Raw genomic sequence first — 8,329 nt, 5'->3', positions numbered from 1 at the left:
TTTCTTAATAAATGAGTCAATGTGCTGTGACCATGAAAAGTGGTGATTTATGGTAACACCGAGTAGTTTAATCTGGGTGACCTGTTCTAATACTGATCTGGCTATAGAAAGATTCAGTTGTGCACTGTTGACTAAACGTAGTCTACTTCCAGTTAACATAGATTAAATTTAGATGCATTTAGAATCATGTTATTTTTACTTATCCAGTCAAAAACTTTCAGCAAATCTTGTTGTTATACGCTGGTCAATTCGGAGTTGTACCCCTTAGAACAGGGAGTAGACTAATGGGTCTGCAATTGACACTATTAAAAACATCTTAGTTTTTGGAATAGGAATTATTTTCAATTCTTTCCTCTGCAATGGAAATAAGCTGCATGCCAAACATCTATTAAATATGTAGCATATCGGAAGGGACACAAACTTGGCTCCAAGCAGTTTGAGCAGTTTACCTTCTGTATTATCAGAACCTGAGGGTGTATCATCAGGAAGTGACATTAATAAACGCTCCACTGTCTCAATATTCACTGCCTCAAACTTAAATTGGCATTGCTTATTATTCATGATAGCATCCTGTATAAGACAGTGTGATAGGGTGGGATCTCTTCTGCTCATATTAGATTTTAAATAATTGGCTATATCTTTAGCTTTACTTATAAATATTCCATCCGTGTTGATGTGTGACACCAGCAGACCGAGATCTCATCCCATTATATCATTTATGATTTTCCACAGCTTCTTGCTGTCCTTATTGGCTTCCTTGAGTTTCAAATTCAAATTCAAATTTTCAAATTCAAATTTTATTTGTCACGTACACAGTCATACACAGTACGATATGCAGTGAAATGCTTACACAACTGCTCGTGACCTAAAGAAAAAAAGAAAAGGCTATGAATAAGATGGGAAATAAATATGAAAATTAAAAAGGGTCAATTTAACTAGGAAGGAATAAAATAAAATATAAAAATTAAAGTTAAAAATGAAATAACTGTACAACACAAATTAGAATGAAGGATAAATTTAACTGGGAAAGAATAAGATAAAATATATAAATTAAAGTTGAAAAATAAAATAACTGTACAACAAATACACAATACACAGTATAGAACTATATAAGAATGTATGAAGAAATATAAATATATATATATATATATACAATAACAGCAATTGAAAGAAATATGGAATATAATCCTGATTTTAGTATGGTAATGTGCACACAATGATTGCTAATAGGTGGAAGTTTAAATTGTTTATCATCTCAGATTAGTGCATTAGCATGCTAAATTACACCAATACAAAGTACAGCCGGGACTGATGGAAATGTCATTAGTTTAGCCTGTTGTTAAAAAATGCTAATTTAAATTTGTGACCTGATTATTTAACTAGGTGAAGCAGCAGAGAATCATCAATGTTCTAACAGGCCTTCTCTCTCTTATCCTCTGTTCAGCTCTGCCAGTCGGTATCAACAGGGGAACGTAATATAAGCCCAGCAGAGAGGGTTATGAAAGGTTGCAGATTAAAATGCTATGACACTGGGAGTTGGATAGACTTTAAATAATGCATACAGTGTCATCAGCACTGTCTCATGTGGATGGGCCAAAAATGCAGAGACTGTTGAGGATCAGAGGCCCCGAGGCTCTGTGTGACCTGCTGGATCTCCAGGGCTTCAAATGGGTCAACGAGCAAAATGAGGAACAGCCCGACTTCAATAAGGTGGTATTTACTTTTCAGCAAAAAATGACACGTAGCATCAGGGGGGTGGCTTTGTAAATGTCTGTTTCTCACTGCATGCTTCCACTTTGTAGGAATGTTGACTTTACAGGTAATATTAAAAAGAGATGGGATGTAACAGCATTTTAATTTTGAATGAAACTTGGCAAGAATACAGAACTTTCAGAATTTACATAAAACATGAGACCAATAAGGGTTTATGCTGTCATGTCTTTTTTTTAATGAAATTAACATAAAACATCTTCTTCTTTCCTCGTATGTCACTGGAGTTGATGAAAGCACCTAACACTGTATGAAAAAAATGTTTTCACCTTGTACATTTTTTCACAGCTCAGCATAGAAGGCCAGAGAGCCACTGGAATATGTTTCATGTAGGGGGTGGTGTAGGGGTTTGGAGTTGCACTTTGACTATCCATATGAAAATAGATCTTTATAAACAATATATGCTGAAACACATTGTGTATTAGCATTTAGCTTGTTTTCTCATATATCCTTAAAATTAGGTGAAATATTTTATTGAAAATATAATTTTTATCATTCACAACTGTAGGTGCATCTGCCACTTGCTGATTCTAATTAGGGATGGGTATCGTTTAGGTTTTATCCGATACCGGTGCCAAACCGGTACTTCTGAAATGGTGCCAGTGCTTAAACGGTGCTCGAACCGGTGCTTAAAGAATGGAGAACACAAACTTTGTCCAAAAACCTCTTATGTTTAGCTGGGTTTTTTTGTAAAAAGATAACAATGTTAGCCTTTTCTGCAGCTATAGGGCATATATGGTATCACTCTTGGCTGGAAGCAGTGCTTAAACAACGGAAAAAACACAAACTTTGTCCAAAAACCTCTCGTTTAGCTGTTTTCCACTTTTTCTTTGGTCATTTTAGCCTTTTTTGCCAGGGTGAAGGGAGCATCTGCCATCAAACAAGAAGACAGCCGCATGTAACTACGACGGTGTTTGCTAGTTCACCTTACATGCATTAATTTAATAACGTGGTTAGCCTACTCAATGCAAATTACACACGAACAACATTAAGCTACTCACGCATAGAAGAACGGCTGCTGCTGCCATCATCATCCGTCATCATTTCTGCTACACTGGCAGGGCTAGGGGCCAGGACTCTCCTCTTCGGGTTCTTGGGGGATGTTGCTAACTCCGGGTCCGATAACAGGCACCACACCCGCAGTAGATGTGCTCGGTGCTCAGCCTTCCAGCAAGCTATCAAATACGGTGCATTTCTCGGCTTTTAAAAAAAACGCTATGCAGGTGTTTCATCAGATTCGAGGTGTTACCTTGCACAGTATCACCTTAAAGCACTTGTTGCAGGCTGCTGAGTTTGCATCTTTTGCTGTAGCACCGCTCTAAAAGAACATACGTACCTGGGCCCGCCTACTATCCTTGGAAAGGTAAAATGATTGGCTAGAATCCAAAGTGTATGACATTTCAGGGGAAAAAAAGCACCGAAAAAAAGCACCGAAATAAAGCACCGAAATGTGCGCTGCTTTTCGGTCAGGTTACTACTGTTTATGTCAGAACCAGTGCCATAATGGCACCAGATATCGGTACCCATCCCTAATTCTAATTGGCCACTTTTATCCACTAGTTTTGTTGAATTCATGAAGAAATGCAACATTTGGACATAAAAAGTGATGTGGTGGTGGTTAGCACTGTCACCTCAAGACCTGGAGTTATCTCTTTACTTTTTACGTGGTTTTGTGTTTAAGGATACACTTTAATGAAGCTGTTAGTTGAGAACCTCTGAGGTGTTTTCAGGCATAAAAGCCAAACAATGTTGGGAGAATCTGGTCACTACTGAAAATACTCTGTTCGGGTTAGATGAAGGTACTGCAAGAGTAGCTTGTGTGTTAGTCTTTAAGAGATCTTCAGGTTAAGAAATGGGTCAGCCTCACACAGACGTGTCATCAGCAGGAATTTGTTTTGTTTTGCTGGCTTGCTGTGACTCCCCAAAGAGAAGATAATGCAGTCGGTTTCTTGATTGCACTTTCCCCGATGTCACCATTTATGTGTATTCTGTACAGGTGAAATTGCCATGTGAGATAATGCTGCTTTATTAGATGGTAGGCAGCAGACACAGGCAGAGGGAATGAGAGTGAAATGCGATTAGAAAACATTTCGTGAGCTGAATTTTACTCCTGATCACAGGCATGTGCCAACATCATCCAGTGAGCCAACAGGACAGCGTCCAAATGAAGACTTGAATTTTAATTTACTTATTCACAGTGAACAACAGGACCACTGAACAAAATGATGTTAAACTGAAACCAAGCAACTCTATCAAATATGTCATTTTTAATTCTGCTTCCTCTTCGCACCATTTTCACCATTGTGTAACAGTAAGTTGCCTGTTTCTCTGAATTGTCAAACTGCTGGAATGTGTTGACATGATGATATTGTGTCTGTTGGATGAGCACTTAGTGCGCATAAGAATCCTGTAGTTTTCACCTGTGGACACAGAGCTGGGCTCTGGTATTGCTTCAAGTCAAGTGTGACTGCATATCCTCTTAAGTTCTGGAAGAGACACATGCTGCCCCCTTATTACATGATATGGTGCACATCTGGGAGGGAGGAATCAATTGCTTGTATTTACATATAGCACAAAGTAATTGCAACATACAAAGCAGTGGCACTTGGGTTCTCTGTTAATATGTGCAATATTGATACAGCTCCCAAAAGGCTGATTCTGTTCATCTGGATGTAGCGTGTTCAGTGGGAGAAACACTTCGTCACTCATCCAAGTGACTTCTTCAGTCTCATCTGACTGCAGGTTTGCCCAACCTTATAAACAGTCCATTTGCACAATTGTGCAAATGGACTGTTTATAAGGTTGTACATTACATTTGCATTTGCACAGTACATTCATTGGCTTCCTGTTAAGTCCAGAATTGAATTCAAAATCCTGCTCCTCACATACAAGGTCTTAAATAATCAGGCCCTTATAGATAAAGATAATCTTATCTTAATGACCTTGTAGTACCATATCACCCTATTAGAGCACTTCGCTCTCGCTCTGCAGGCCTACTTGTTGTTCCTAGAGTATTTAAAGTAGAATGGGAGGCAGAGCCTTCAGTTTTCAGGCCCCTCTTCTGTGGAACCAGCTTCCAGTTTGGATTCGGGAGACAGAAACTATCTCTACTTTTAAGATTAGGCTTAAAACTTTCCTTTTTGCTAAAGCATATAGTTAGGGCTGGACCAGGTGACCCTGAATCCTCCCTTAGTTATGCTGCAATAGACGTAGGCTGCCGGGGGATTCCCATGATGCATTGAGTTTTTCCTTTCCAGTCACCTTTCTCACTCACTATGTATTAATAGACCTCTCTGCATTGAATCATATCTGTTATTAACCTCTGTCTCTCTTCCACAGCATGTCTTTTATCCTGTCTTCCTTCTCTCACCCCAACCAATCACAGCAGATGGCCCCGCCCCTCCCTGAGCCTGGTTCTGCCGGAGGTTTCTTCCTGTTAAAAGGGAGTTTTTCCTTCCCACTGTCGCCAAAGTGCTTGCTCATAGGGGGTCATATGATTGTTGGGTTTTTCTCTGTATCTATGAAGCGCCTTGAGGTGACTTTTGTTGTGATTTGGCGCTATATAAATAAAATTGAATTGAATTGAATTTGCACAATTGTGCAAATGTAACCTGCAGTCAGCTGAGACTGAAGAAGTCACTTGGATGAGTGAAACATTTCTCCCACTGAAAATGTCACGTCCAGATGAACAGAATGAACTGTTTTGGGATTTACTTACCTGGATGATTGAGCATGCATCAAGACACTGATACAGCTGTTTACCAAAGTGACAAACACCTTATTATGAATATATATGGCATATAAGGCAATGTTACAACGAGACGGCGCTATTTTGGGCATGATTGCTGCTTTATTCACAGGGAAGTCGTTAATATGGATGCATTTAGTATTAGTTTAACTCATTCAAGTCAAGTCAGTCTTTTTAACTTTGATGTCGCTTTCACAACCAGTAAAACTTTAATTTTGAGCTTTATCCAGTGTTAATATAAAAAAAAAAAATCCCATTTGAGGCTTAATACCATGTAAAATATTAAATGTTACCACAGACATGTTGCATTCATGTGTCTGATAGATGCAAAGTGGATCCCTTCCTTCTCCCAGCTCTGCAAATCAGATTTTTGAGCTTTCTAATGTCTCAACAGCACAGGGATGTTTACCTCATGAAGCCTTTATAAAACCATCTGGCATACAGTAGGCGGAGGCACATTTGCTCCTTCAGCGGCTCGCATCAGGCTCCTCTCCCCGTCCCTGCCCCCTTCAAGCTCCACCTGCAGAGCCGCCCCATCTAAAATTGATTACGGTGACATTTACTATTCATAGAAAAGGTTACTAGAGTAACCCTGTGCTGTGCTGCATGTTTGAGTGGAACATTATTCCCAAACAAATGAAGAAGCGCTCTTCACTGAACAACTGTGTACCAGGGCTGAACGGCAAACTGGTTGTGTAATTGTGAATAATATGAATATCTGCGACGTGTGTTTGGCTGGGTTCATGATTTTTTACTCTACTCTGATTATATTTCGAAAAGGATGGAGATGGAGGAAAAAAGCGCCACACAGTGCTTAAATAATTACAGTTAGATCAATGATCTGGTATTTTGACTAAGCTCTTTTTTTACATAAAACATCCAGTATTTAAACTGAGGTAAACTTTTAAAACCTTCCTGACCTGGTTTCAGATTTTGTTTTTCTGAGACCACTTTTGTTATTGATCAAAAAGCAGGAAGTGGTAAACGGCAGCGATTAGCTGGTGGGCATTCATTAAAACTGTAAAACTCTGGGAAATGTTGCCAGCATAATAATGCTGTCTGATGTGCCCCAGTATTACATTCAATGGATTCTGCTGGCAATTCTAATCAAGCACCACAGTGTTTTGTTCGCCTTAAAAGTCCCTACCTGTTCCCACTGAGATTATTTATAAATCTTTTAAGGGTGGAAAAGTACTAAAAGGTAGCTGGACATTGATTCAAATGGTCTTTCGTCTTTGAACCTCTAAATGGATGAGCAGGTGCATGATTTTGACTGACAGCAGAGCTGGCAGGAACACTGAGGTCGTCTTCTTTAATTCATTCTTTTGACATAATGACTGAAACACTTAACATTCATTAAACCAACGCCTTTTTATTAAACGCTCTCCTCTCAGCACTTATTATCTGCCTGTTTCATCTGTTGTTGTTAACTTTGTATGATAGAAATGACATTCATATGTTACTGACTCGCTTAGATTCAGGAGGTGATTATTAAGAAGTTGATTGGACTTTCTTTCTTTTTTCTTTCTTTTTTTTTTTTTGCAAATTTGTCACAGAGATTGCCAAACTGATTGTTAATATTAGACAAAGATAATCCAAGTAATTATAAAATGCAGTTTTTAAATGATTTCATTTATTATGGAAAATGGGTTATCCATACCTGGCCCTACAGTTGTGGTCAAACGTTTACATACACTTGTAAAGAATATAATATAATGGCTCTACCGAGTGTCCCGTTATTTCTAAAACTCTGATTTTTCTCTGATAGAGTGATTGGAACAGATACTTCTTTGTCACAAAAAACATTCATGAAGTTTGGTTCTTTTATGACTTTATTATGGGTTAACAGAAAAAAGTGATCACATTTCCTGGTTCAAAAATATACATACAGCAACATGAATTAGCAATTTTGGTGACTTAGAAAGTTGTCAGTGAACTGAGCTTCATAGCATGGCCTCTTAACTTCTTGTGAGTGATTATGAGTGACTACAGCTGGTGACTTAAATAAGTGACAGTTAAATAGGGCTCATTGGATACAAACGACCACAAACGCTACAATGGGAAAGTCAAAGGAGCTCAGCATGGATCTGAAAAAGCGAATTATTGACTTGAGCAAGTCAGGAAAGTCACTTGGGGCCATTTCAAAGCAGCTGCAGGTCCCAAGAGCAACAGTGCAAACAATTTTTTGTAAGTATAAAGTGCATGGCACTGTTTCGTCACTGCCAAGATCAGGAAGAAAACGCAAGCTATGCTATGCTGCTGCTGCTGAGAGAAAATTGGTCAGGAGGGTAAAGAGTCAACCGAGAATCACCAAAAAGCAGATCTGCCAAGAATTAGAAGCTGCTGGAACACAGGTGTCATTGTCCACAGTCAAACGTGTTTTGCATCTCCATGGACTGAGAGGCTGCCGTGCAAGAAGGAAGCCCTTGCTCCAAAAGCGGCACCTTAAGGCTCGACTGAAGTTTGCTGCTGATCACATGGACAAAGATAAGACCTTCTGGAGGAAAGTTCTGTGGTCAGACGAAACAAAAATCGAGCTTTTTGGCCACAATGCCCAGCAATATGTTTGGAGGAGAAACGGTGAGACCTTTAACCCCAAGAACACCATGCCTACAATCAAGCATGGTGGTGGTAGTTTTATGCTGTGGGGCTGTTTTGCTACCAATGGAACTGGTGCTTTACAGAGAGTAAATGGGATAATGAAGAAGGAGGATTACCTTCACATTCTTCAACATAACCTAAAATCATCAGCAAGAAGGTTGGGTCTTGGGCGCAGTTGGGTGTTCCAACAGGACAATGACCCCAAACACA

This window comes from Perissodus microlepis, chromosome 19 (assembly GCF_051167445.1).
Source record: "Perissodus microlepis isolate ML-2025 ecotype Zambia chromosome 19, ASM5116744v1, whole genome shotgun sequence".
Taxonomy (NCBI): domain Eukaryota; kingdom Metazoa; phylum Chordata; class Actinopteri; order Cichliformes; family Cichlidae; genus Perissodus; species Perissodus microlepis.
This window is presented reverse-complemented; position numbering follows the sequence as displayed.